This window comes from Astatotilapia calliptera, chromosome 12 (assembly GCF_900246225.1).
Source record: "Astatotilapia calliptera chromosome 12, fAstCal1.2, whole genome shotgun sequence".
Lineage (NCBI taxonomy): Eukaryota > Metazoa > Chordata > Actinopteri > Cichliformes > Cichlidae > Astatotilapia > Astatotilapia calliptera.
In genome coordinates this window covers 4213616-4219352 of record NC_039313.1, presented here as the reverse complement: position 1 = coordinate 4219352, position 5737 = coordinate 4213616, and the positions used below count along the sequence as shown (strand labels likewise).

General features: G+C 41.8%; 1 long non-coding RNA gene across 1 annotated transcript; it reads right to left on the bottom strand.

Moving 5' to 3' along the window:
* Nucleotides 1–1618: 1618 nt before the first annotated feature.
* On the bottom strand, nucleotides 1619–2385 carry LOC113034122 (uncharacterized). The gene is made up of 3 exons (XR_003274119.1): nucleotides 2032–2385; nucleotides 1771–1950; nucleotides 1619–1641 (listed from the first exon to the last, which is right to left on the bottom strand). It is a non-coding gene; the product is annotated as an uncharacterized LOC113034122 (long non-coding RNA).
* Nucleotides 2386–5737: the final 3352 nt, after the last annotated feature.

Genomic DNA, 5737 nt, shown 5'->3' with positions numbered 1-5737 from the left:
AGAGCCTGCGACGATCGCTCCCGTTTGATTGTATCCTGCGCTGGCTAGCAGGTCCTCAAAACGCGGTACACATGTTTTCAACGCTTTCGTCGACGTTAAAAACAGAGTGATTTCCGCGCGTGCTCGCTGATGATCTCCAGTTGAACCCGGTCGTTACGACTAACTTCCGGTCTGACCCTATCCGCTAGATCTACAAAATTATCCCTGACGTCGAGATAAAATTGAGCGAGGTCGCTCGCTTCATCCGGAGAGGGAACGTTAAATACTCGCCTTATTTCGAAATTATTAAATTGTTCGCGGCGAGTCACCGCATCGTTCTGTACCCGAGATCCTCCTCCTCCTTGTTGATGCTCCGCAGGCCGGTCCTCCTCCCTGGGCTGCTGATGATGCTGCTCCACCTGCACCTGCTCCACCTGCTCCTCCTGCTGCTGCTGGTCGTAGAGCTGAAGAGCATTTTCTATCGGCTGCAGAGGGTCAAAGTTCAGTAGACCGGCAAGCCGTTCGTTTTCAATGTTTTGAAGGAGGACCTGCAATGCGTTTTCTAAAGGTTGTAGTGGATCGTTCGGTGGTGGGGCTATATTGTTTTCTATCGGTGGGGCTAAATGTTCATCGTTTCTGTTTAATTCTGCCACGGCTTCCAACAAAGCCTCAGGAATGCTGCGTTCTTCCGACATGATTTTCTTTATTTCTTAATTCACAGACTTTTACATTCGTATGCTTTTACTTTACAGGTCCTTGTGTCTGTATATCGATGCATATGTGCGAACTGTTATGGCGTACATGAAAGCGAGGTCTTCAAGGATTCTCTTCTTATGAAGGCAGCCGTCGAGCTGTAAGAAAGACAGACAGAATGTATTTTTAAACCTTACATTTTTTATTTTTATTTTTTTTATATGAGCGGAGAAGTTTAATAGGATCGATTCATCCCCCCGTCAATTACCTCTCAGTCTCCTGAGAGGAGGAGCTCTCAGTCTCCTGATAGAAGGAGCTCTGGACGGTTCCTCCTCCTCCGCCTGATTTTCTTCCGCCTGATTTTCTGTATTGGTCTCTGTCGGGGAAAATAAAACAGAAGAGATTTAAGAAAACAATCTCCTCCTTCCTATTTTCTGAGAATGAAAAAAAAAAAACTTTTTATTTACCTCGCTCCTCCGTCTGATTTTCTTCCGCCCGCATTGTCTGTAGCGGGGGATTGGTTAGGTATATCCGCAATCTCGGCTGTCGAGAAATAAAACAGAAGAGATTTAAGAAACAATCTCCTCCTTCCTATTTTCTGAGAATGAAAAAAACTTTTTATTTACCTCGCTCCTCCGCGCGATTGTCTGTAGCGAAGTTTTGTATAGGTATATCCGCAATCTCGGCTGTCAAGAAATAAAACAAAAGAGAAAGATTAATAAATAAATAAATAAATAAAAACTTTCTAGCACGCTTTTACCACTCCAAGTCGGGAGGGGGCGTATAGCACACTCGGATTACCCCGTCACATCCTGTTATTCATCGAAATGATGGATATTGCAACATATTGTTTACCTTTGGGTTTAAAAGGTATTTTCCTGCAGTTCTCCTGGTATGCGTTGACGAAAATAACGTCGTCTTCTTCTTCTTTTCGCTGCGGCGGCGGGGTCTGTATATTCTCGATTACCTCTGTCGAGAAATAAAGCAAAACTTTTTTAAAAATCTGCTCCGGTCGGGAGGGGCGGTATAGCACACTCGGATTACTCCGTCACATCCTGTTATTCAACAAAATGGCGGATAATGCAACATATTGTTTACCTTTGGTTTTAAAACTTTTTTCTCCGCGGTTCTCCCGGTATGCGGAGACGAAAATAGCGCCGTCTTCTCGTTCTTCTTTTCGACGCGGCGGCAGCGGAGGTTCTGCGGGGACTATGGCGTCTAATTCGCCGTGGAAAACGGCCGGATTTTTGCTGCTGCTCTCGGCGCTATCAATAGCCTCTGTAAGTAAATAACAGAATTTCGTTAAATCAAGCCTATCTAAACTTATTTAAAAAATGGTATATACTTATTTAATCGTACCGTAGTCCACTTGCGTGAAATCATTGATGTAGAAATCTAAAAGAAAGTAATCAAATTATTGACATCTCTGTTGATATATAATTTAAAGTCGTAAAGAAAAAAAAAAAAACTTACCGGGGTGAGGTACGAACAGTTCTGGCGAGATGGCCCTGGCGCTCTGATCGGCGGTGTTGTTTGAACGGAATGCTGACATAATATTCACGGATTCTTCCTCGCGATTGGTAGAACTTTCACAGTAGGGGCTGAGCAGATATCGACTCCCCTCCCGTTTCTTCTCTCTTTTTATCCTACTCTAACGAAGCATCTGTTTTTCGCATCTTTCTCATGACAATACCGTTAGTTAGAGAGGGTTGTTTTTTTGTTTTTGTTTTTGTTTTTTGATTGCCTTCTTGCGAACGCCGTCTGTTTTCCACATTCTGCAACGGTAAAATATGACTTTGAGACGGGTATTTGTTTTACCAAATGGGCAACAGTTGTCTGACCTTGTTCTTGCTGTTGACAAAACTCGCCTCATGGTTGACTCTTTCCCACAGAGGGGGGTGCTTTAATAAACTTATTTGAATATGAGCTTTTTTCCGCTAAGACTTATTTTACTGGGAGATGTACGAAATTATTTACCGGGTTACAAGCAATGATAATATCGGCTGTTGACTCCTCAGCGTCATTATTTTCTATCTATTGAGAAAACCCTTTGTAAAAGTGATGAAGGAAAAAACTCTTCCGCCGTCTCACTCCTCCTTGACCCCCGTGTGTGTGTGTGTGTGTGTGTGTGTGTTTGTGTGTGTGTTTGTGTGTGCGCGCGCGCGCGCGCAGTCGGGAGAGTTGTAGGTACCAAATTTCCTTTTTTTTTTTTGATTGCCTTCTTGCGAACGCCGTCTGTTTTCCACATTCTGCAACGGTAAAATACGACTTTGAGGCGGATATTTGTTTTACCAAATGGACAATTGCTGTTGACAAAACTCGCCTCATGGTTGACTCTTTCCCACAGAGGGGGTGCTTTAATAAACTTATTCGAAAATGAGCTTTTTTTTCCGCTAAGGCTTATTTTAGGGGAGGAGATGTACGAAATTATTTACCGGGTTACAAGCAATGATAATATCGGCTGTTGACTCCTCAACGTCATCATTTTCTATCTATTGAGAAAACCTATTGTTAAAGTATTGAAGAAAAAAAACTCTTCCGCCGTCTCACTCCTCCTTGACCCGCGGGGTGTGTGTGTGTGTGTGTGTGTGTGTGTGTGTGTGTGTGTGTGAAACAAGATCGCCTGTCGCGGCAATTATGGTTTGTTTTTCAGTCTCTCAAAAGGAAAAGTAGTATTCACTAAGGATATTTATTCGTTTTTTACACATAGGCAGCCTGTAGGTTACAAGCGGATAGAAAGTTCTTCTTTTCATCACAAGCTATGGTGTATCTTAAAGGTTTTTTACAGCGTCTGTATTATAGGAAAATAAAATACTATTGAAATCTCTACAGGAAGTCACTCTTTATTCCCATTACAAACGCCGGTGCAGCTTAAGAAAGTAAAATTACACCCGCTATTGTAAAAAAACAGAGAAAATTGTCATAATATCGAAACAGAATTCAAACTATGAGTTTGCGGAAAACTAACTGCCGCTCTGTCTCTCTATACAGCACAGAATCATCTGCTGCATCACCGCTGTGCTTAGGGAACATGACGCATCAGGTCTGAAAATGACTAGACACTTCCGGAGTATTTCCGGTAGGGTCATAAGGTCCGGATCGAGGCCTTCCATAGTAAATATGTTGTATTTGAATATGTCATATTCAAAGCCTTCTTCTTTGGGAGAGCAGATCTCATCGGACACAGGAACGCTGCTGGGCTGCAGAATGAAAGGTTCCATCTTGTGTGTCTGTGACGTAGAAATTGTGACGGACTCCTCCTCTCTGCTTTTTATTCTCCTCCCCTGCTGCAGACCCTCCCTCTAAAAACTTTTTTTTCCCAACAACAGATGGCGCTCTTCCGGAGGTTTCCCCCCTCCCTTCTCAGGATGCAATTCGACACGCTTAGCAACAGATGACGCGCTTCCGGAGGTTTCCCCCCTCCCTTCTCAGGATGCAATTCGACACGGTTAGCAACAGATGGCGCGCTTCCGGGGTTCACCCCCCCTTCTCCGGATGCGATTCGTCACGCTCATTACACGCTTCCGGGGGGGAGGGGGGGAGGTCAAAAGGTCGTGATTAGGGCCATCAATCACTTCGGATCAAATTTTGTCATAAGCTGTATGGTATTATCTCTCTACCAAAGTTACAAGTAGAGCTGAATAAAACATAGTGCTTCAGCATTTTGTTGTGTCTGTTTTTCCTGTGCTGCCAGGATACAGTGGGAGAAATAATCATTTGATCCCTGCTGAATTTGAATGAAATTAACTGTCTCGAATTTTAATGTTCATTTGATTTTAACGGAGACAGAATATAAACTAAAAATCAAGGAAAAAACACATTACTTAAAAGTTAGAAATTGATTTACTTGTCATTAATTGAAATCAGTATTTGATTCCTTACAACCCAGCCAGAATTCTGTCGCTCACAGAATGACTGTGTGCGTATGTTGCACACAGATTACAATTGATTTAATCAATTACAGATAATCCTGATCATAACTTATTATGCGTATAAACCCTAAAATACTTATCCAAAGAATCAGTTGCTTCTATTCCAATCTCTCCACCACCACTGGAAGGATCAAAGAGCTCTCAAAGTACATCAGATAGTAGATCTGAACAAGGCTGGAATGGGCTACAAGACCATCAGCCACAGGTTTGGTGAGTATGTGACTCTTGGCAACTGGTGGTGCGATTATTCGGAAATGGAAAAATATTAAAAGACCATCAGTTGCCTTTGATTTGGAGCTACATAAAACATCTTGCCTCATGGAGTGAGCATGACCATGAGAAAGGTGTGTGGATAAGTCCAGAACTACACGGGAGGAACAATTGTTAGAAGGCAGTTGGTCCAACTGTCACCAAGAACACCACTAGTAACACGCTGCAGCTCAACAGATTGAAATAAAAGGTTTGGGAGAAAATGCTGTGCTTTGATAAAAGTTATTTTGACATCAATCCTGTAGGTGTTTCTAATAAAAGTCTCTCATGAGTTTAAATCCTGGTGATTTATGTAAATTTACACTATAACACAGTGGTGACTGCATCAACAACTTGCAGTTCAATTTAACTCAGTTTAATATCATTTTTTATAGCACAAACCTCACAATAACAGTTGCCTTAAGGCCCTTTTTATTGCAAAGTAAAGAGCTTGTAATGATAAAGAAATCCCCTAAAATCATATGACACCCTATGAATAAGCACTTTGGTGACAGCGGGAAGGAAAAACTCTCTTTTAACAAAAAGAAAACTTCCGCAGAACCAGGCTGAGTGAGTGACCTGCCCTGCCTGACTGGTTGGGGTGATGCGAGGAAGACAGGATAAAAGACCCTGAAATAAAAGACACTGAAGAAGAACGTCAGATATTAATTAAGTATTAATTAGTAATTAAATGCTTAGTGTCGTATAAACACAAAGTGAGTGAAAATATGATGAGTAAAGAACTTTGAAATAATTACAATCAGAAAATGATCCCTGTAACATTACAGGACATTGTATTTGCCAACCAGAGTGCTATATTGTTATGTTTTTTTGTTTTGTTTTTAGAAAACTTAAGCCTAAGTCAGAGTCCTAATTTGAGCATT